The sequence below is a fragment of the Vidua macroura genome, chromosome 19 (genome assembly GCF_024509145.1).
Source record: "Vidua macroura isolate BioBank_ID:100142 chromosome 19, ASM2450914v1, whole genome shotgun sequence".
NCBI classification, from domain to species: Eukaryota; Metazoa; Chordata; class Aves; order Passeriformes; family Viduidae; genus Vidua; species Vidua macroura.
The window spans coordinates 4,184,530-4,208,251 of NC_071589.1; the positions used below are offsets into that span (position 1 = coordinate 4,184,530).

At 52.0% G+C, this 23,722-nt stretch overlaps 2 long non-coding RNA genes and 1 other non-coding gene across 4 annotated transcripts; 1 reads left to right on the top strand and 2 right to left on the bottom strand.

The window, feature by feature from the left end:
- Positions 1–22,646, bottom strand: LOC128816738 (uncharacterized). Of its 2 annotated transcripts, none has more exons than XR_008440001.1 (3): positions 22,277–22,646; positions 496–677; positions 1–297 (listed from the first exon to the last, which is right to left on the bottom strand). It is a non-coding gene; the product is annotated as an uncharacterized LOC128816738 (long non-coding RNA). The 2 variants fall into 2 exon arrangements; XR_008440002.1 differs by lacking the exon at positions 22,277–22,646 and adding an exon at positions 4,158–4,255.
- Positions 9,114–9,268, bottom strand: LOC128817057 (small Cajal body-specific RNA 16). Its single transcript, XR_008440093.1, has one exon. It is a non-coding gene; the product is annotated as a small Cajal body-specific RNA 16 (non-coding RNA).
- On the top strand, positions 10,898–13,862 carry LOC128816737 (uncharacterized). Its single transcript, XR_008440000.1, has 3 exons — positions 10,898–11,569; positions 12,342–12,466; positions 12,585–13,862. It is a non-coding gene; the product is annotated as an uncharacterized LOC128816737 (long non-coding RNA).
- Positions 22,647–23,722: the final 1,076 nt, after the last annotated feature.

Below are 23,722 nucleotides of genomic sequence, written 5' to 3' on the forward strand. Positions count from 1 at the left end.
TTACTTTGCTGAAGTGTTTTATTGATGATAAAGATGTCAGGCTCATAATATAGGGAGCTGGAGTTGTGAGTGAGGAAGGGTTCATTGGGCTGTTGAGAATGCCCAACTTTTCTACTTGCCTTTGCAAAGAGTTTTGTGTCCATGTGTCTGGGAGCTGCCTGGTACCTGCCTTCCAGGGAACAGCCTGTTTCCAGTTGTCTCTTTGAATGAGTTAAAGCACTGCCATGATCTGATCACTCATTTCTTAGAAAAATAGGAGTCTCAGCCAAAGGCTCACAGAAATGATGAGTAAATTTCCTATAAAAATAAAAACAAAGGCTGTTTACCATCCCTCCTTCTAATGAGTCTGACAGTGCAAATACTCTCAGCTGCTTCAACAAGCACTGAATCAGGCTGCTGGGTCACTCACTGGAGACTTTGTCCCTATGTGCCTCTAATATGTTGATAATTATTATTTTTTTAATACAAGAAGAGTAATAAGAAATAATTACTTACTATTTAAAGTATTGCACAAATCCATCTTCTTTTAAAGGACACACTGACCCCACTAGAGCTGGGTGTGCACCCTGTGGGCAAACACAGCACCTTTCAGTGGAGCTCTGTCAGGACAAGTTGCCTTTGTGACTGCTGCTCCTCCAGCATCACAGTGCCTGTGTCTGTACAGCTTATTCCTGTGCCTGGAGGAAAACGAGGCATTATGAGGCATTTGCACACCAAAATAACTACCAGTATTGCTATTTTAGGGTTTATTTTTTAACTTGCAGTCTGTGGATCAGGCCTGTGCTGGCAGCCTTCGTCCACGCGTGTCTCAGAACTTGAGAAATGCAAGTTTCGTGACGCTGTTTGCAGACCCCAGAAACGCCGCTTATCGTCTCTGATCAGCATCATGCTTTGCATGAATTCCGGTCCTGTATCCAAGGCAATCTCATTATTTGCTATACACGCTCGATCTGCCGGCTAATTTCTTTCTCCTTCTCATGGGGGAGGAACCTTCCTGTGCTCCACAGGCGTGCCTGTGTTTAGGAGATTGAAGAAAGCAGGCAAGACGCATGAAAAATGTCACCCCATCGCGGCGGCAGCAGCCTGAATGGGAGCACAATTCCGAGACAGATGTTCCTTGCAATTGAATTGTCTGTGTCAGTGACTGCAGAGTTCAGCTCCAGAGAGGTGTGAGGTGGAGGGCATGGCCGAGCAGAGGGCTGGCTGCAGCCGGGGAGCTGGCACAGTGCAGGCAGCAGCTCTGCTGATTCTGACACGGCTGCAGCATTAATCAGTCTCGGCCTGGAGCACTGCTGGCTGGCTGTCCTGGAATTAATTTGGCTAATGTAGCGCGTGATGGAAAGCCACGTTTGCAATCTCTTTGCCAGGCAAGGCTGGACGAATTGATAGCATCCTCTGTCCCTGGTTAAGAGAACTCACAGCAGAGCTCCACTGAAGGGACACCCTCTGAGAGTGTGGCTCCATCCCCCGAGGGCTGAGAGAGAAAATGTTTAACACCTCCTGGCTCTGGTGATTGTCAGAGGGAGCCTGGGGAGACAGGGAAGAGGTGGCATTGTCACAGGGGTGGCCCTGCAACCCCTGTGCAAGTGGGAGGTGTCAGGGCTTTTTCTGAGAGCAGGTTTCAGTATCAGCCTCCAAATAACTTGTTTTGACAAAGGGGATGGTCTCCAGCACAGGATGCCTATTTGCAGTCATGGTTACAAGCTGGTGGCTACAGACTAATGTGTGACCACTAAGTATTTAAGTTGTCTAATGAACAGCTGTTTGATTTGCCTTTGGTCACAATCAGGCTTTCATTGTCTGAAATGCCCCCAGACATCTCTCTGCCCCATCCCAAACACCCCCCCACCATGCACCTGGGCCCCTGTGGGCCTTTGCTGCACCACTTCTGTGGGGAGCAAGAAAAGAGAGTGTTATGAAGCACCCACGAGGAGACAAGAGACAGGTGAATATGACAGTGGTGGCAGAACCAGCCCAGCAGAGGCTCCAGAGAAGCAGAGGACAAATCTGCCCAGCAGCTCACCCAGAGACAACATCCAGCTTGGAAAGCAGATGAGGGTGCACAATAGACAGGATGACATGAAAGGGAGACCATCACCTATCCACCAGAGCTCCAGCTAAATTAATTTTGTGTCACAGTCAGCAGGAAAGGACTTTTTGAGGGAGGCTGAGCACGCCTTTAGCAGCAACCACTCTGTGAGATGCCCTGGGTGAGCAGCTGTGTGCCTCCCCTCCCCACCACTGCACTGGCACATTCAGGAACACAGAGAGAACTGGAGCTGATTGCAATAAACCCATTAGCAGATGGATGTGAGCCACAACATGGCACTGTGCAAACTAACCCAGAACATTTGCAATGTAGGCAAGTTAATTGCCAAAAATAACCCCCAACCCACCCTGGCTGCTGCGCTTTGCCATGGGAACAATATTGTGCATGTGATCACATTCAGCAGGGCACAAGCAGCCTAAGGGTCTTTTTACATTTGGCTTGAAAAGGCTAAAAATAGACCCCAAACCACATTCCTTTTTTGTATTGCCATCTCCTCTGCCTCTTCCTATTCACTGGCACTTTTACATGCAAAGCAGGATTTGGGATCCAAGGCCCCATAATTAGACTCCAGCCTGGCAGCTGCAAGTGGAACAGCTGGAGGTGTTATTTTTACGGGTTATTAATTGACTCCATGAAAGCCCAGCAAACAGAGCCAGCGAGCTGCAGTCCACAGCCACATGACAAGGTCTTAGTGACAGGAAAAGATAAAATAAAAGAGAGAACGCAGAATCCTAAAGCCGATTAGTTATAGCAATTTCTCCAAAGCTAAATATAGGGAAAAAATCCTCTCCCATGTTCAGCTCCGTTGGCGGAGATGAGAAAGCACAAAGAAGGAGATAGACAGAAATTTCATTTTTCACATAAACCCCCATGGGTTGCAGAGAGAAACTGCTGCTTTGGTGACACTCTCAACACTTCAATCCAACTGTCCCTGGCAGCTGCCCCCGAGCAGCCCTTTGCTCAGCACTCACAAGTGCAGCTGCACTTGCTCCAGCCTCACTGCACTGGACAGGGGAATGACCCAGGGAAGCTCCCGGTGCCATCCCAGCACCCAGTCATGGCCAGGCTGGCACAGTCCTGGTGCCTCTCTGCCAGGCACAGGGTGAGCCTGCAGAGCCACTCAAAGGGGCTGAACCACCCACAGTGCCCCAAACAAAAGCAGGACAGAGCCAGGAGACTTCTTGCCTCCAAGTCTCCTTCCTCCCTGCCTTTCCTCCAGCTGGGGACAGATGAGGCTTGGGGACAGCTGAAGTCACCTGGGGCCACAAGAGAAACTCCTCATCAAGAGCTGGAATAAGGAAAGGCTCTGGGTGCTGACAGCATGAGGGGATGGGATTGGGTCATCACCTCTGCAAAATCTATTGTACATCTAAGACCTCAGGGAAAAAATAACAGGCAACTCCAGCAGAGGTGCTGAGAATCTGGGAAACTGGGAGAGCATTTCAGATTTATGGGAAATTAATTTAGCCCTAGACTGGATGCTGACAGCCAGCGAGGCCCTCTCCCCAGGACAGCCCATATTGCTGGCCCAAGCTGTGGGGTCTTTGTCAGACCTCAGGTTTAACTTATGAAAATAAATCAGAGTTGTACAGCAGAGGTGAAGCAGCACATCTCCCAGAACAGAGTGTCAGGATCCTGGCACTCAGCATCCCCTGTTCTGGCAGTCAAAGGGGAAGGGAAGTGGAAAGGCTGTTGCTGCTTGGAGGCCAAAACTCAGCCAAAGAAAGCCCCTTCCTCGTCAGAAGGCAGGACAGTCCCATGTTCCACAGCTCCAAAACAGGGACTTCTTCCCACTTTCATCACCCACACAGCAAGAGAAGCACCAAACTCCCCTTCCACATGTGTCTTTACAACGTTCAGTCATAGGCAGTGGTTAGAAGAGGGGAGTATTTCTCTCCAACCTCCATCCTTGACACTAGATACCCCTCTGGGTGGGTTTGGAGAATTTCCAGTCCCTCCCATATTGCCAGCTGCACAGGCCCTGTATCTGGAGACAGCTGAGGGAAGCCCATGTTTTGTAATGTCACCCTCTGGAGACCATTTCTGTGATAACCAATCCCCTTAGACATCCCTTCAATATGAGTGTGCCCTCCTGGCCCAAACTCACCCCTGGGCTTGCTGCCAGGGCTGTTTTCCACTCCAGCCCGGCACTGCTGGGACTGTCCTTGGGCACGAAAGCTCCTCTTCAAAAGCCTCTTCTGCCTTGTGCTGTGAACTGGAAAAAGCTGTCAGAGCTCCTGTCAGGGGCCAGCACTTCATTGCTGTAGGATGGGGTTGTGGGTCAGGCCTCTCTTTGCAGCACAGTCTGTCTGCCCAACCACCCCCCCCCCCCGAAAACACAGCAAAGCCATGGGGCTTCCAAAACTTGGGTTTCATACTGTGATGGAGCCTTTCCCTAGGCTGGGGGTCCCCCAGGAGCAGAAGTGCCAGGGGCAGAGGGACAGCCCCAGAATAGGGTTCCCATGGGGCAGGAAGGGCTGGGTATCCAACCTCAGGGCTACAGAGACCTTCCCCTCACCCAGCACTTCAGCCCAACCAGGCAATTGCTCCGTGTCTGACAACACAGGAGCTGAACCCCCCCACTGCAGGAGAGAAACCAAACATGTAACAGAGACAGCTGTGGCTCTGCCAAGCCCTGTGTCCCTGTGGTGCTGTACAGAGCCCCTCTCCACTCCCTTTAACCCCAGCAGGTGAGCTGCAAGCACATTGCCACAGCAAGGGAGCTCAGCATCACCTGTGTGACCCTGCTCAGGCCTGGGGAGGTGCATGTTGCTCCTGCATCCACAGGTGTGGCAGTCCCACACCTCCCCAGGCTATGTTCCCTGCTAAGGCTCAGTCTGGGCCATCTGGGCTACCATCACACCTCTCCACAAGATCCAAAGCCGTGGTTGCACAGGGATAGACAGCACTTTGAGGACAGCAGGAGGGGAGGAGGCTTTTTCCAGGGGGTGTCACAACCACAGGTGACAGTGCTGGAGAACAGAGAGCTGCTGGCAACTGCCAGGGTTGTGAAAGTCTTTGGCCTTCATGGCGTGGGATGGGGATTTGGGAGCAAAGCACATCAAGCGAACTGAAGAGAGTGACATTCTCCTTCCCAGCTGCTCCATCCATACCCACACAGCCGGTGGGATGATTCTGTGCAGCTAATGATGCAACGTGATTAGTAAACAAATCATGCATTTGCACCAGGAAACAAAAAAAAAAAGGAGGAAGATGAGAGAAAAGAAAGAAAACGAGTCACATTCTGGGCTGGCAGCAGGCAGCAGTGAGCTCTTTAAAAATCTGCTGAGGAAGGCACTTGCACAGCACATGGTTTGGGCAGATCAATGAAGCTGCAAAGCAGCCTGGCAGGCACACAAATCCACTTTCTAATGAAATTTACAGCAAGTGGAATTTAGGTCACTACTCGGAAGCATTCAGTTTATTCCAGGCAGCTTTTAAAATATTTAAGAAATAGCTGTCAAATTAAGCCTGCTCACCTCTGACTGCAAGGTCCAACGTGGAGCCATGGCAGATTTCTTGCTATGGCTTACAAATATATATTTTTTTAAAGCTTTCTTTGCTTGCCCCCTCCCTTCATCACCACAGCACAGTGATGGGCATCAACTGCTGCCATGCAGTGCTGGCTCTGGTGGGAGCTGGGAGTTCTGAGGATGCTCAGGCTGCGCCCAGCCTCATCCTTCCCCAGGGTCAGGGCAGTGAGACACCAGACGTGTCCTTCCTGCAGCCTGTGCCCAAAGGACTTCAGCTGCTGCTGAAGGAAGAGCAGTGCTAAAAACAGACCTAAAACAGCTGTCGAGGGAACAGCTAAAAGCAGCCTCCTAGCAGAGGTGAGGCCTCACCAGGGCTGACTGATGCCAAGTGGAAGGGTCTGGGCTGCACTGCGGATTGCCAGCGCTATTCCCAGATGTCACACTCCAAGAGAGCTGTCAAAGCATCTTCAGTGGGTGGTGGAGAGAGAGGCAAACAGGCAGTGCCCTGGCTGTTTACCCAGCAGAAGTGGCCACAGCCGTCAATCTCCACACTCACAATTCCTGCAGAGATCAGAGGCGGCCAGACATTTCTGCTTCCAACAGGGCAAAGTTCAAACCCTTACATAACACAGGCAGTGGGACCTGATGGCTGCCTCAGCTTAAGATCCAGCCAGGCACAGAGCTCAAAGTTCTTCCAGCCTCAGCACAAACCAGGAGCAGAGCAGAAGGCAGACCTGGAGCGGGGCCAGGCTCAGTGCAAGGGGAGACACCACAGGCACAGCCAGGCCCTCTCTGGGCTGTGCCCTGGAGGACAGAGAGTTTTCCCCATAGCTCACCAACCTGCCCCACCTTGGCAGCTGCCCTCAGCTTGTTCCCCACAGCCTGTGCATCTCCCCTGCCCACATGGGAGCTGCTCCCCTTCCACAGGGTCCGACCAGATCCCAGCACAGCCCCAGCACTTGGAATTTGGCCTGGTTGCAGTTGAGGCATAACACAGGAGCCTGTGCAAACACCTCTGCCTCCTTCCCCATTATACACATAAATATCCATTTCATGCTCAGCTGATGGAGGATTTGGTTGGCTGGGTTATGATCCTGGCTGCTGCTCCACAGCTGGCTCTGCACCAGGAGCTGGCACCCGGGACACAGTCTCTGACCTCCCTCCCATCAGCACTCCTGGCCGTGGATGAGTACATCAGAGCACACTCAGGCACCATCCCGGTATCTTCCACCTCACTGACTCTCCTGACAGAGTTCCATGTCCATCCCTGCAGCTCTCCTGCCCCTTTTGCTCCATTCCTTGTCTATAGTGATGTTACTGAGTCTGGAAGAAGTGATCCCAGCTCTCTGGGACCCCTCTTCCCTCTAGGGCATTTACCCATAGGATTCCTCCAGGAAGGTCCCTGGAGAAGCCAGTTAGCTCTTCCCATGCCCAGGGACATGGGACATCCCTGACTGGACATCCCTGGCAGCATGCAGAGGCCTCGAGGCCTCCTGACACCACAGAGCTGCACATCCCACCTGCCTGTGGAGCTGCTCCCCTCCCAGGTGGATCCAACCCCAAAATGTCTGCAGGCCCACACGGCACCAGCAGCTGGAGAGGAGCCTGTGTTCCTCCACATGCCCAGCCACAGCATCACCTACTCACCCAGCCAGCCAGCTCTCCTCTGGGTGCTCCCTCAGGCACTGAGTGCTGCAGCAAGGATCCTTCTGCTCAGGATTTCGTTCTTAACGAGACACTTGGAGGCAGAGTTTAGCAAGGAAGAAATCCTATACCTGGCCAAGGAGCCAACCTCAAGCTGAGCAGCGCATCCTACAAGCACAGGGAGCACACACAGCCCAGCAAGCAGCACAGGCTTATGGAATTTCACAGCACACTGGTGTTGGGCTTGGCTTGGGAAGGTTGCAGAACAAGTAGAAATTCCCTCCAGGAAGGGAAATCTAGGAGCCAGGCTCTTGTGCAAGTGAAACATTTGTCCTTGCTATTTAGATACGTTTTTCTCCCCAGGAGAAAGGAGAGGGAACTTGAATGTGCAAGTTGTCCCTCCAGGAAACCTCGTCCAGGAGCTGGGCACCACCTGATCCAACCTCCAGCAGAATTGCCTCCCCTGCACACTCCAGCTACTCCTCCTGGTGCTAGCCAGGGACATCCCATGGAATGCTCCGAGCTCGGCTGGCAGTTGTGTAATGCAGCCTGGGCTGCTGCCAGGGCACACAGCAGGGATCTCCCGAGGGATGTAATCCTGCCACGGCCTCGCTGCCTGCACATCCGATAACAGAAAGGCTCCCAGCTTTCCCTTTTCCGTGAAAACACAGGATTCTGCGGAGCTCCACACCCTCTAGTGGAGGTGGGAGCTCGGCACACCGAGACAATCCCAAATCCCACAGCAATGCCGAGCTCAATTCAGGATCCGACTGCCTGACAGCTCCCCAAGCAGGGCTGGGCACTGCACATCTGCAGGGTGTGACAGCGCAGGTGTCACTTCAGCACAGCCACCTGCAGCAGGTAAACACCTGCCTACAGCATTCAGGCACAAAAGGATTAAACAAGAAGAAAGTCAACTCTGAAAAATTGATTTTATTCATGTTCACCATCCAATTAGGCAAAACTGCTTTCTACAACCTACAGGAAAGCTGGAGGGGGACTTTCTACAAGAGCATGGAGTGCCAGGACAAGGGGGAATGGTTTCAACAGGCACAGGAAAGGGTTAGATGGGGTATTGGGGAATTAGGGAGGGTGGGGAGGCCCTGGCACAGGGTGCCCAGAGAAGCTGTGGACATACTCAAGGCCAGGCTGGATGGGGCTTGGGGCAGCCTGGGATGGTGGAAGGTGTCCTTGCCCATGGCAGGGGGTGGAAGGAGATGGTCTCTATGGTCCCTTTCAGCCCAAACCCTTCTGTGATTCTGTGATAACCCAAAAGGACCACACAGGTATTACCAAACTGCAAGAGCAGCTCTCACCATCCTGCAGAATCACCTCTTGGTCCAGCCACCTGAAAATAAATAACTAAGATGTCCAGGCAGGAATGCTAAAGCCAGAGCCCCTGTCCTACACACACCCATCTCCTCTGGATCAGTGTTAACTGAAGCATCATCCCACCCCAGCTCTCCCTAAAATCCTTCCCAAAGGCATCTCCACCACAAGCACTTCCAGGGCCAGATCACCCATCCCACAGCAACAACAAACTGGAAAAGCACTTGTTGTTTTGGCAAGGATGTTTGCCAGCAGCCGGGATCACTGCCAGGTTCCCAGCCCAGGCCTTCCCCTCTCCCACAGTCCCCTGAGGTGTCCCCAGGTGAACCCCCCGCTGCAGGAGAGAAACCAGACATGTAAACAAGAGAGCAAAGTACACAACTTCCAACAAAGCCTTACATTTGCTCAAGTGCAGAAACCACCTCATCACTACTCCCTGCTACGTGGGAACAAAGTTGCAACTCAAACAGTATCTAGTGATAAATCAAGTACCCAAATTCTCATTTCCATACCTGAGAGAGCACCAGTTTGATTTTGCAAAACATTTTCAAAAGAAGACTCAGCACACATTAAAAAACCCCAGTCTAACCTGTTTTTCCTTGGATTAGGAGTGCAGCTGTTGTATGCAGTATCATACATGACCATCAAAATGCTTCATGAATGTTCACACCTGTTACTGCACAGGTGAGCCCAGCACGGAGCCCACCTGGGAGCTGCTCTCGGGCACGGGTGAGGCTGGCTGGTACCACCCAGCAGCCCTTCCCCAGCCCACAGACCCTGTACCCCTGCCCAGGAGGGGCACACGGGGCTCCCAGCACTCACCTGCTGCTCCCTCACCTCGGGAATGGAAGCACTGAGTCCCACCCCTGTCACCATCTGTGGCTTCTCTGGGGCTGAGCCCCGGCAGGAAACCCTGTGACACGCAAAGTTCTGGGACACTCACAGCAAAAGCAAAGTCCTGCTCTGGCTGCTGGCCCTGGGGCTGGCCCTGCAGCCCCCTCCCCACCACACAGCTCACTCCTTACACACCACTCAGCTCTCCCCCTGCTCCCCCACCCTGCTGTGGGCCCAACACCTCCCCAGCCGGGGCTGTCCTTGCACAGCACCCCAGCCCTCCTACCGACCTCCTACGCAGTCCCAAAGCCCCCAGAGACCCCAGACCCTGCCTCCCCCAGCCCCCACTGCAGCCCCCTACATGGCCCCCAGGCCCTCACTACCCCACACCCCCCCCCCCAGCCCACCACAGAACCCCACACCCTGTCCCCCAGGCCCTCACTGCCTTCACTGCATCCGAAGCCCCCCAAGCCTTCTCCCCCGGCCTCCTCAAGTTCACCCCTGCCTCCCACAGCGTCCTCCAGCCCCACTGCAGCACCCCCTGCAACCCCACACCCTTCCCCCCGTACCCCAATACCCGCCACCCTGCGCCCCAAGCCCCCTGTGCACCCCCGCATCCAGCCGCCCCCAGCTCCCCCCAAACCTCCATATCCTGCACTCCGCACCCCAAACCCCGAGTCCCCCATGTCCCCGCGCCGCCCCCAGCCCCTGCTCACCCATTACCGCCCCTCCTGCACCCCACACTCTGCCCCCGGCCTTCAGTACCCTCAGCTCTCCAGACGCCCCCTACTCCATCTCCCCCAGCCCCCTCCCCGCACCCAACACCCCACTGACCCCCAGCACCCCCGTGCCCGCCATGCCCCCAACCCTCCTCAGCACCTCCGTGCCCGCCATGTCCCCCCACTCTCCCTCAGCACCCCCGTGCCCGCCGTGTCCCCCCACTCTCCCTCAGCACCTCCGTGCCCGCCATGCCCCCGACCCTCCCCCAGCACTCCCGTGCCCGCCGTGTCCCCCCACTCTCCCTCAGCACCTCCGTGCCCGCCGTGTCCCCCCACTCCCCCTCAGCACCTCCGTACCCGCCATGTCTCCCCACTCCCCCTCAGCACCTCCGTGCCCACCATGTCTCCGACCCTCCCTCAGCACCACGCGGCCGGAAGAGCCCCGAGAGCAGCCGCGGGCCAGAGCGCCGCGCGGGGCACGGCCCGCCAGGGACAGCGCCCTCGTGCGGCGGGAGCTGGGACTGCAGCGGCGGCCGGGACCCTCCGGGAACGGCCGGGAGCGGAGCCCGGGAACGGGAGGGGAACGGCCGGGAGCAGAGCCCGGGAACGGGAGGGGAACGGGAGGGGAACGGCCGGGAGCAGAGCCCGAGAACGGGAGGGGAACGGGAGGGGAACGGCCGGGAGCGGAGCCCGGGAACGGGAGGGGAACGGGAGGGGAACGGCCGGGAGCGGAGCCCGGGAACGGGAGGGGAACGGGAGGGGAACGGCCGGGAGCGGAGCCCGGGAACGGGAGGGGAACCGGAGGGGCCCGCCGGGAGCGGAGCGCAGCGCTGCGGGCCTCGGCAGCGGCAGAGAACGGGACCCCGTGCAGCTCGGAACGGCCCGAGCGGGCAGGGCTCGGCTTTTGAGCTGCTGGTGCTCCAGGGCTGCAGCCCCTCTGCTCTGGGAGAGCCGGGCGTGCCCGCCTGCAGAGGAGAAGGCTCCAGGGAGAGCTCAGAGCCCCTGCCGGGGCCTGAGGGCGGCTCATGAAAAGATGGAGAGTGACTTTTTATACGGGCAGATAGCGATAGGACAAGGCAGAATAGTTTTACACGGAAAGAAGTGAGGAAGAAGTTCCTCCCTGGGACAGTGCTGGCACAGGCTGCCCAGGGAAGCCGTGGCTGCCCCATCCCTGCAAGTGCCCAAGGCCAGGTTGTCCCACCTGGGACAGTGAAGGGTGTCCCTGCCCATGGCAGGGTGGAATGAGATGGGCTTTTAGATCTTTTTCAACCCAAATAATTCCATGATTCCAATATTATAATCCCCCCCAAAGGCAAAGTATCTGCACACAGAGGGTTCAGAGGCCATTCTTGGCTAGAGCTGAAACCACAGGGCAGTTAATACAGAGTAAATTAGTATTTTAATTTAATATTCTGCTGATGGTTCTCAAGGCTGCCTGTTTATATTGAATTGTGCTTCACTTTCAGCGACTCTGACAGCCCCACTCCTGGCTGAGAGAGAGGCTTTCAGCACAAATACAGGTATCTCTCAAGAAATTTAATCACAATTTTCCCTCCAAGACATTTTGGTATAAACAGCTTGGGAGCAGAAAACCACTCCAACAAACAAGCAATAACTTGCTCCCTGATGGCTCATTAAAAATGAAGCAGAGTTTAGTTTTATTTCTGCAGTAACACATTTTAGCAGACCTCTTATAAAATATACATACAGGTCCAAGCTGTGCAAAACCTGGATGGGAGGAGCAGCTGGGAAAACCAAGCACCACACCACCAGCAAATAAAAACTCATTTTTGCCCATTAAAGCTTAGTGTGGCTGCTGGGTGCTGGCACATCCACACAGGGACAGGTTTGTGCCACCAGCCCAGCCCCACGCTGAGCCAGCTGAGCAGGTAATTCCACACTCAGATTCCCATGGAGTGGGTGCTTTTACTGCTTAGAGCCTGCTCTGAATACTGAACTCTTCATTTCCTCGTGTTTTTCCTTATGCCACTTGTAAATAGACAGCAGGAGTGTTCTACAAATACCCGGGAACATTTTTCCAGTCCCTGTGAAAGCAGAGGGCGCGATCCCTACTTTGCACAAAGAATTGTGATGCAGTGGGATGAATGAAAACACAGGTCTGAGGAGCTGACTCTGCAAAAGCTGCTTTTGTGCTTCTCAGAGTACAAAGCCCTTCCCTGCTGCCCCTTGACCAGCCCAGGGATCTCCTCTCTCCCAACACAACCCTGCTTTTCATGCCTTGCTGGTTTAATGCTGAAGTCATAATGCTCAGTGTTCTTTTTTTCCTTACAGATTTGTAGAATCTTTGAGGCTGGAAAAGACCTCCAAGATCATCAAATCCAACTGTGATTGCAGTGAAATCCTTTAGGGGTGCCAGTTACCCAGAGCACAGTGGGAGAGCCCTGATGATGCCTCAGGTTTTGGCTTTTCTATTTTTCACATTCTGTGCTGCTTTAGTGTGTGGGTCTGGGCTTCATATGAGGGGATGCTGAACTCTCTGCACAGAGCAGGGAGACAAAACAATTCCTTCTCCAGCTGGGCACCAAGGACAAATGATCCAAACCTCAGGCCCAACAGCACAAACAACGTGGGCTGAGGAGAGAAAAACAAGCAGGATGGAACTGCATGGGCTAAAGCTGGAATTGGACAGTTAACCCCAATATGCAAATGGAGCACTTAGAAAAGTGAGAGCCCCCAGGAGCGGTCGTGCATTTTGGGACCATTTTGGTTCATCTTGGGTGCAGCCCTGGCTGGGCTCTGGTGCTGCCCAAGGTGGATCCATGGAGGAGATCCTCTTAATAAATCCCTGCTTTATTCTTTGGCTGCATCCAGCCTCTGCTCTAGGGCAGCCTTGAGGCATCACTGGAGCCAAATGTGCAGTGGTTGATGAGCCGGCCAGGCTGTGCTGGCTCCCCAGGCACTCTCCGAGCCCTCACAGCCTTGTTTGCCACCAGCCTGGCAGGGAGGTGGAGGGACAATCCCAACACCCCACTGAGGGCAGGGACAGCCACCCATTCCCTCCCTGGCCCAGGGCACGGGTGTGCAGAACAAAAGCATTTCACACCCTTCCTCGAGTTTTATTTGGGAAGGTAAAAGCATTTCACACCCGTTGCTGCAAACCCTGCGTCCTGCTGATCCCTCTGTGCCCCCCTCATACTCAGTCCTTTGCCTCCGAGGGAGCCAGGGCTGCCCAGCTGCCACACCCCGCAGGCTTCCATCCCTCCTGGGTGCAATCCTGCCCAGCTCTGGCCGGCTGTAAACGCTGTGAATCTCATTGTACAGCCGAGCTCGGGCTGCCTGGCTGACGGCAGGGACACTGCTGAAAACAAACAGGTTTTTTTTTTTTTTTCCTCTTTGATAAAAGAAAACATTACCTCGCTGAGATTTACACAGCAGATCAAGCATAAACCTGAATTATCTCCCTCCTCTCTTTCTCCAGGGAGCAGATAATGGGTGTATGTCTCCATCCCTCTGCTTTGTTCCTCATCATCCAGCTTGGCAGCGTTTTGGTTGCTATTAAACCATGCTCACACCCCTTGACATTTAAAGGGCTGTTGTTTGATCGCTGTCACAGTCCTGTACGTGGATCCTTCAACAGTTCCCTCCTCCTCTTCCTACCAATGATGGATTTTCTCGTTTACTCCACAGTAATTTGCTTTCCTGTGCTCCAGCAGAACACTTTCACTGTCAGACGTGTGTTGTAGATGCTGGTGAACCCAATGGGGAGAATGATGATGTCTAACTCCAGTTCAGAAGGCTGAATGATTTCTTTATTATAATTATGCTATATATAATACATTAATATACTATATAAAAGAGGATACTAAAAACTACATGCTACTTTCTCAAACTGTCATATCTAACCAACTCACAACTTGCGACCCTCTCTGAGAGTGCAGACACAGGTGGGTTGGATTGGCCATCAGGCCCAAACAATTCACCATGATCCAATCAAGCAATCACCCCAGGTAAACAATTCTCCAAACACATTCCACACGGGAAAAACAAGGAGCAGAAATAGAAATTGTTTTCTCTTTCATTTCTCTCTGTGCACCTCTATGAAAAATCCTGAGAGAGAGAGAAATGTGCTTGCCAGAGATGTGGGGTTTGGTTCTTGCCCACGGTGCCACATCACACCCGAGCAGCTCTGGGCACATTGGAGCTGCCCTGGCTTTGAACAGTGTTGGGAAAACTGAACAGCACGTGGGTCTGGGAGCCTGGTCCTGCTGGGGCTGGATCCTGCTGCCTTTGGGGTCACTGCTGTGGTGTGGGATGTGTCAGACCACAGATATTCCTGGTGGGGTCACTGCTTCCACAGCTGATCCATTGCCCCCACATGGAATATCCCACGGGATGAGAGGACACGGGCTCCAGGGTGAGCAGCACCTGGTGCCTGAGCGTGGGGAGTGGAGCCTTTCTGCCTCCTTGGGGGCAAAGCCCGGGATGCACAACCAGCTGGAGGGTTTGCAGCTCACCCACTGGGGGAGGATGCACAGAGAATGCACAGTGGTTTGCTGCCACCAGGGCTTTGCTGATCTGCAAAGGACAAAGCACTTCAGTGCATCAAGCCCTTAAAATCCCTTTGGGTCTCTCTGGGTCCTCCTCTTGGCAAGAAATGCTGAGAGTGGTACCCAAAAGTTGGTCTCACATGTTCAGGTGTGGAGTTCCACAGGTAAAAGTAAACACAGGTAAAGTTTTTTTGCCAGAGAGTTTGAAATAAAGCTGAGCCCTTGGCCCGTGCATGTTTCTACTCTGGGTGTATCTGAGGTGAAAGCTGGCTCTGTACCTGCTCCTGGCCTGCTCCCACCACCCAAACTCCTGCTGCTCCCGGGGCTGCTCACACTGAGGCACTTGAGAGAATCATGGAATTGCCAAACTTGGAAGAGACCTCTAAGATCACTGAGTCCAACCATTAACCCAGCACCACTGTGTTCACCACGGAAACATATCCTCAAGTGCCACATCCACACATCTTTTAAATCCCCCTGGGGATGGTGACTCCCCTCCATCCTGGGCAGTCTGTCCTAGGGCTTGACAACCCTTTCAGTGAAGAAATTTTCCATAACAGCTGATCTAAACCTTCCCTGGCCCAGCCTGAGGCCGTTCCCTCTCCTCCTGTCCCTGTTCCCTGGAGCAGAGCCCGACCCCCCTGGCTGTCCCCTCCTGTCAGGAGTTGTGCAGAGCCACAAGGTCCCCCCTGAGCCTCCTTTTCTCCAGGCTGAGCCTTTCCCAGCTCCCTCTCATAAAACTTGTGCTTGCAGACCCTTCCCCAGCTCCACTGGCCCTTTCTGGACACACTCCAGCCCTTGATGTCCTTTCTCTAGTGGCCATCTTGTGGTGGCCCTGGTTCATAGGGACCATCACTGCTCCTGCTGCCTCAGAAATGGGCTGTGAGCTACCCTGGCCCTTCTCCCACTTGGAAAGGCACCCAGCAGAGACCAAAAAGCAGGTGTCCCCCCTCGGGAAAGAGTGCCATGGCTGGTCATGTCACCTGGACACCTCAGCCCGAGGCACTCGGAGAGCACACGTCCCTCCCACCCCAGTGAAGAGCTGAAAGCTCAGAGATCTCTGCCTTCACCTGAAAAACAAAGTGAAAATTCCCTGCTCCACAGAGCTCAGTTGTATCTGGAATTACTGCCATCAGCATCTCCTCTGTCCCCAGACCCCTGCTGCAGAGAAGGCTGAAGAGGTTTGTGTATCTAATAAATGGTTATTCCATTTATTCACACTTGCTTGTCTAGCTTGCAGAGAAACATCCCTGAGAAATCCAGCTGTGCCAGGGAAAGGAGTTTTCTCTCTCAGGCACTTGTCACTGTCCCCAGCTGGAGGCTCCTCTCCTCTCAGCCTGCCAGCTGGGGAGTTTGTGTGCACGAGCCCTGGGGCCAGCTGGGCTGGTGTCCTCCACTCTGAAGATGACAAATCCGAGAGCTGGTGACCTGCTGAGGAGCACTGCTGTGGCCAGGAGTCTGCTGATTGCAGCACGTCCCCATTGCCACAGGCTTCTTTTTTTTTTTTTTTTTTTTTTTTTTTTTTAATAATAACTCATTATGGCAAAATTTCTTCCAGATCCAGTTCTGTGTGGCTGTGCTCTATCAGAATAATTCACACGAGACTCCATTTTCTTCATGGTGGAAAAGCCCATTCTTTATTCACATAACTCCTTTTTATCCAGTGTGTGACTCCAATTGGTCAGGAGCTTTCTTGCCAATTACTTTATTTGTTAGTAAAAGGTATTTTACTTGTCCATCAAATCTCCATACTCTTAAATTGTTTACATATTTTCTTCACTGCTTCTCATGGGACAGATTTAATGTTTATACAGGCGCTAGTTGTTTTTCACCCAAGAATAGATTGTTATGCTAACTAACTGCTCACACCAGGATTGCTTGCACATGTGCTGGCATGATGAGACCAGCCACTGATACAACAGAGCAGGCTTGATTTTATGAGGTCTTTTTCTTATAATTTTTCCACTTTACTGCAGTTTTTCCACTTTACTGCCACTGTGGCTCTCCTCACATCAGCTGTACCAGGTGTGATTTGTCCTCTGCACAGCCAGGAGCAGGCACTGTGTCATGGAGCTGGACAAAATCCTCAGGAACAGACCAAAGTGCCCACCCTGAGCTGCTCTCTGCTGTCAGACACCTGCACTGCAGCATCCTCAGGCCTCTCCACGGAGCTGGAACACACCCCAGAGTGGGCTGGAGAGTCCCCGTCAGGAAAATTAATCCACCAGCAGACCCACTGTGGCAAGCACATTTCTCTCTCTCTCAGGATTTTTCATAGAGGTGCACAGAGAGAAAGAAAGAGAAAACAATTTCTATTTCTGCTCCTTGTTTTTCCCGTGTGGAATGTGTTTGGAGGATTGTTTACCTGGGGTGATTGCTTGATTGGATTCTGGTGAGAGTTGTTTGAGTGTGGTGGCCAATCCAATCCACCTGTGGCTGGACTCTTGAGAACAGGGTCACAAGTTGTGAAGTGTTAGATTTGGTAGTTAGAGGAAGTAGCATGTAGTTTTTAGTATCCTCTTTTATATAGTATATTAGTGTATTATAGCATAATTACAATAAAGAAATCATTCAGCCTTCTGAACTGGAGTTAGACATCATCATTCTTCCCACTGGGCTCGCCTGCATTTTACAACAACCCACAGCTTGTTTGTAAAGACAAATCCACTATTCCTCTCGTCCCCAGACCAGCACGCCTGCAAGGGTGGCACTGTTCATGCCACCGGGTGCTGGGATCTCTGAGATGACATTTCCTGGCTCTGTCCATGCCTGCAGGATGGCACTCGGCACCAGCAGCCACTCAGCTGCTCCTCCTGTGACCCCTGTGGGATGGGGACAGCTCTGGGCTGGCAGTGAGGGCTTCAGTGTCCCTTGATTTCGGGGAAATATCCATTTCCAGCCACAGGGGCAAGGCTGGGCACTGCAGAAGTGTTGCCCTGATTTTTAAAAGTGTTAAGTTTTCTTTTATAGTTCTTTTGAAAGTTTTAAAGTTCTTTTAAAAGTTTTCTATGTCTTCTGATGTTTACATATTTCTACTGGAGTTCCCACGCACTGTTCATGTAAATAATGATTGTTTTACATTCTTCTTTGCGGGAGGAGAGAACTGATGGACTGTTGGTTTTACCAGTGTGGTTGGAGAGGTGGCAATTTCATCCTCCAATCCACTGTCACTTTTAAAATTCTATATATTGCGAGGTCAGAAATAAAATTGGGTCTTTTTCTCTTTTAAACTTACCAAACTTCTGTACACTCATTTCGTGTCCAATAACAACACAGAGGTGACTCGACAAAGGACCACAGCAATCTCTTTTAGTCTGTGCTCAGGCAGCCACGCTCTCAAACATTCCAAAGCACTTGGGAGCTTCCTGTACCCTTCAGAGCCAGGCCAAGGCACAGCCACAGCTCTGGCTGAAATTATCTGCTGAAATTATCCAAGGAAGTGCCTTATTGTATCCCAGGGATCAGCTCTGAGATGGTTTGCTCTGACACCCTCTTGTTCCACCAAACCCACATCCCTAAAGATCCTAGAGCCTCAGCCAGGCATTGGCACCGTTCACAGAGCTCCCACAGCCCCGGCTGCCTCCCCACCACCCCAAAAATCTGCTTAACAGGGCCACAGATGCGCGGGAGATGCTTCCAACACAGACGTCAAGGATGAGTTGGTGCCCTTTGCAATCTCCTTCTGCTGCATTCCTATAGAGTGTGGCCAATTTGCATAATAAACATGAGCTATAAATGTCAAAATCGGCCACATCCATATCTTATTTTCAGTTCAGACTCTGATTGCATCTTTTTGACTCTAACTTGCCTTTGCAGAGAGCTGGAGCCTGGCTCTCTGTGGCTGCTGCCTTCCTGGATCTGTGGGGCTGGGCTGCAGAACCCAACATCCAACGTCCTTACGGCCACCCCAGAGCTCCTGCCTCCCCTGCAGATGCAATTTTAGTGGCTCTGTCTCTGCTGCTGCCACAAGTGGGCCCAGGGAGGAGAAAAAAGTGTTGGGCCAGGAGGCAGAGCTGGATGGCAGTCTTTGGAGGTGAAGGGCTTCCTCTGCATGCCAAGAGGGAAACTGAGGCAGAACCAGCCAGGGATCTGACTCTCCGTGGCAGATCCACGCTGCAGATCGGGGTCTGCAGTGCCACCACTGTCTCACCTTGCTCTGCACCGTGTCAAGTGCCACGAGAACGGGAACATGTGGATTTTCCAAAACGGTGTTTTCACAGGTGCAAGGTGAGGAAAGACAGCTTCAAATCCTGGCATCTTCCAGACTTACCCGTGCACTCAGCTCCTCCTCCTGCTGAGCTGTGGATAAACCCCGTACAAATCCCATATAAACCCACCTGCTGCTCTCCCTGACGGCCCCACTCTGGGCCTGCATGCCATGGCTCCTGCGGGACACGTTTGAGCCTTGTACCTAAATACTCCCAGATCCCTACAGCACGACAGCAGGGCTCCTCATTCCACTCTTCAAATGCAAATGAGGATTTGCAGGAAACCATTTGATTCACGGGTTCATCCTTTATTTTGGCAGATAGCATCAGTTAAACGCCTGCTTATTTCTGCTTTCTGAGAACAATATAAACCACTTAAGTACACATGCAAGACAGACTGAGCCCGAAGTGCTTATGAGCTGTTTGATTTACCGAGGTGTCTTTATCTTTGTCGAGTATCTCGCAAAGTCATTTATTATTTAGCAATAAATTAAAGTAGAGGGTTTGTGATTTTCAACAACAGAAATTAATATCCCAGCACTCCTTTGTACCATATATATCTATAATTTACAGCACTGGAGCCGGCCAGACAGTGCTGCAAGACCATCCGTTTCCTTTCTCCCTTGTTACCTGCTGATCACTGCTGCATAGCAGGAATAAAAAATGGACTGGCAGGAGAGACACTCCAACAGGAAAGGGCAGTTTTAAATTAAAAGTCCAGTTTTTGTGGTTCTCAAGAGGCCCCCTTTGCTTCCCACTGCCCTCCTGCACACATCACTTATGGCTAATAAAGTGAACAGGCAGCAATCAGGCCTTGAGTCAGCTGAGTTTTAACCTCACTGGTTCTGTGTTTGGTGAAAAATTGCAATTACTAATATAATATAATATAATATAATATAATATAATATAATATAATATAATATAATATAATATAATATAATATAATATAATATTTATTATTAAATTAGTATTATTATTATTGTTATTATTACTACTACTACTACACCTGCAAGCCTTAGAAACACACGTTGTTGAATTCTTTGCCCGCTTGTCCACAGTGGAGGGGTGGCCAGGGGTGGTACAGAATCAGAATTCCAGAATAGTCAGGGTTGGAAGGGCCCTCTGGAGATCAATCCTGCTGGAGCAGGGGACATGGAAACACATCCAGGTGGGTTTGGAATGTCCCCAGAGCTGGAGCCTCCACAATCTCCCTGGGCAGCTGTTCCAGGGCTCTGCCCCCTCCATGGACACAGCCCTTCCTCGGGTTGAGGTGGGACTTGTTGTGTTTCAGTTGGTGCCACTGCTGCTCGTCCTGTCACTGGGCACCACTGAGCAGAGACTGGGAGCAGTCCCTGCACCATCCCCTGCAGAACTGGAGCAGGAGTGGCTATCTGGAGGCACAAGTGACAGCAAGGACAGAGCTCTTCCTTCTCCACGGACTCGTAAATGCCATGGGTGACTTTAGGAGCAGAACTGAGGGTGTCACACTGGAGAGCAACACATGCCTGGAGCTCCAACCCCTTCCTTTGGGTCTGTGCCAGCTCACCATCAGCGGCCTGGTGCCAGGTTCAAGAGCAATATCATGGCCAGAAAGTTTTATGGGCTGTGTCGGGCTCTGGCTGACACAAAGCAGACAATAATTTATAGCAATCTCATGTACTACAAAGGCAAAACATGTCCCTCTTGGATGGAGCCCTGTGAGCCAGAGGGATAAATCAGCTCCAGCAGGGAGGAAAGATGAGAAAAGCAGAAAAAAGACCCAAAATATTGTACTTGGATCCTTTAGAAGGAGGAGAGAGAAGGGGCCCTGCGAATGCCCTCCTGCTGTGGGTTGTGTGGGCTGGCCTGAACAGGCACTGGGGCTGTGCTGTGGTTTCTGGGCACTGCCTGGACCTCCAACATCTCCTTCCATCACCTTTTGTCCATGCCCACATGAGCACCTCATCCTCCTGGAGCCCACCTGGGCTGCAGAATGAGGAGGTTTTGTCCCCCAGAGCTGTGGAGGGGCTGGGGGCTGTGCCCCAGGAGCCGTCTGTGGCGTGGCAGGGGCACACTCAGCAGCCACTCCGTATTGCTGTCTGGAGGGGAGGCATGGCCACAGCACTGTCCTCAGGTCTGGCACAGGGTTTGTGCTTTTGGCCAACAAATCAATCCTCTGGAATAATCCCAGGACACTCCGCTCTACCTTAGATGCTGCCAGGAGGAGCAGCACCCACAGGAACTTTCTCCAAGCACCACCTGAACCCACACAGAGCAGCACAACCCAACCTCCCAGCACCTACAGAGGTGTTTCACTGCACCAGCAACCAGAGCCCCTCACACCAGGACCAGCGCCACTCTTGCCATGACAGTTCTGCCACAAGGACCAGGCTCCTTGGCCTGCTGATCCCTCATTTCCATAAGTGTCTCAGGCCAAAATGTGTAGCTGGGTGTGTATTCTATTCCCATCTGCCAGAGGTGGGGCAGTTCTCTGCTGTTCATTGGCAGTTTGCTTTATCTCTCCCACACCCAACCCTCCCTCCAGGAGATCTCTTCTGTTCATGGCCACTGAGTGTCCCTGCATGGCTGAGAAAATTCCATCATCCCATGGGGAGATGCTGCACCCAGGGGAGGAGCCAAGCATTCCTACCTGGATACAATCTGACTTTGGAACAGCACAGCAGCCTTTGCCCACTGCATTCCCAGAGGAGCAGCTTTCTGCCCCACTGCATTCCCAGAGGGAGCCCAGGCCCATCTCCAGCAGCCCTGGAGCTTTAGAGGAAAACTCCAGCCTTGTCCAGGATCCTGCTCCAGCAGAAGCACAGCTGGCACTGCAGGAGGGCTGAGCCCCCATGGAATGGCACTGCTGCCACCACCCTGACCCACAGGCTGCCACGGCCTGCTCTGACTCTGGCAGTAGTTTTTTTATTTGTACTATTACATTTGTATTTTTAATTTTCCTAATAAAGAACTGTTATTCTTGTATCTTTGCCTGAGAGCCTTATAATTTCAAAATTACAATAATTCAGATGGAGGGGGTTTGCATTTTCCATTTCAAGGAAGGCTCCTGCCTTCCTTGGCAGACACCTGTCTGTTCAAACCAAGACAAGCACACTTGCTCACCACGGTCCTACAGGCTGGATCGCTCCCAAATTATACATGTGCCCTTCAATTTCCTAGCTAAATTAAGAGAGTTGTTTTTCTTGCAGCCTGCCAGATAAAAACACGGAAAGACATAGGAAACTCAGCCTATAACAAGTCACACTTTTCCTCTCTCTTCTCTTAAATGTAGAGAAATTTCCAAGGAGAGACCATGGCAGTGTTGTCTTTGTTTTTGGGAAGAAAAGCAAACTGATTAAAAGCAAACAAAAAGCAAGAGCTGTGGAGTCCCAGAGGCTCCCTTGCAGGAATTCCAAGGGAAAAAAGGGAATAAAAAACTGGAAACATTAGAGCAAGACATTTAAGCTTTGAAGACCATATCAGTTATGGGTGAATTAAAACAGACAGTAATTACCACTGAAAGCTACGATACCTGAGGAGATGGGGAAAATTGGTTTCTTCATGCTCTTCAAGCCCTTCCAGGGATGCTCCTGCCAGGATGGGTTTAGGGGCCAGGCTCTGTGTTGTCACTGGCAGTGGCTGAGCTGGGACAAGGGTTATCATCGGGAAAAACGCTGCTGCCTGCATGGTTTGGGATTGCAGCCCACCCTGGGAGCCCAGCCCGGAGCAGGGATGGGACAGCAGCCTCTGTGCTCCCCCAGGAGCTGTGCTCATCCCCGGGATGATGCCACCTGGAGGTGGAGATAAGGAGGGAGCAAAACACTCCAGGAGCCTCGGGAGGCACCTGAAGTTTATCTGCTCGGTGTCTGCTGGCTGGAGATTACAGGCTTTTATTTTCTTCTTTCCAGTGGCAAGAGGAAAAAAAAGAAAAAAACAGTAAATAGGAAAAAAACCCATCCTGCATGCAAAGCATGATCCTCAAATAAATACCACGGCTATGTTATCCCATTAAAAAAGCATTTAGCTTTGAGCTTTGCACACCTCGAGCCACAGGAGCCGAGCTCTGGCTGTGGAGAGGAAGGGAGATCAGCGCCTGCCAGCTGCTCCTGCCTCCTTGGCAAACCATTTCCTCCCGGGGCAGCAATAATTTAACAGAGCCACTCGGCTACAGACCTGCCCAGGAGTTAATTTACTTGAAAACCAACAAATTAGATTAGGTACCTCTGTAGATCAGGAGTCCTGAGCGGGGATGGGAGTCCAGCTCTCCAAGAGTTTCACCTTTCCTTTATAATCCTGTCAGGCTCCCCTTGCTCTGCCCATCCTGCCGTGGAGCTGGGAACGGAGCTCTTGAGCTGCACATTCCTCTCCTGGTTCTGCAGAAAAGGGATGGCTGGAAATGGATTTGTAGAGAGTTCTCAGGGCCTGACAGAAGGCTCACACAGTCTGCATCTGTATGCAAACCTCGAGATAAGAAATGCTGACTTGGAAATGCCATGGAATAGGACAGACACTGTTGAGAGAGAAATGGAGCTAGAAACAAGTTTCAAAGGATGGCCTTGCAAAAAAGACTGGATACTTTGGGGAAATAGAACCATGAAAGATGTATTGTAGTAGGACCTATGAGGGGTAATTTTAGATGATTGGCTTTAAGGCATTTACAGCATGGTGTGGCAAAAGCTGAATGTTTTGGAAGCATGGTGTGGCAAAAACAGCATGGTGTGGCCAAAAAACACTTATAGTGGATTATAATTATGAAACAGTTGGCTTCTGATTGTGATGGTGTGAATTATATATCATCTGTATTGTCTCACCCTTCAAATCAGACTGAAAATAGAATAAAAGTTTTTAAAATACCTCTCAGTTACCCTATCTCAGGGTCAGGAAAAGGGTAATGTCCGACAGCCCTGGAGCTGGGAACTCTTGAGCTGCAAATTCCTCTCCTGGTTCTGCAGAAAAGGGATGGCTGGACCATTGTGCT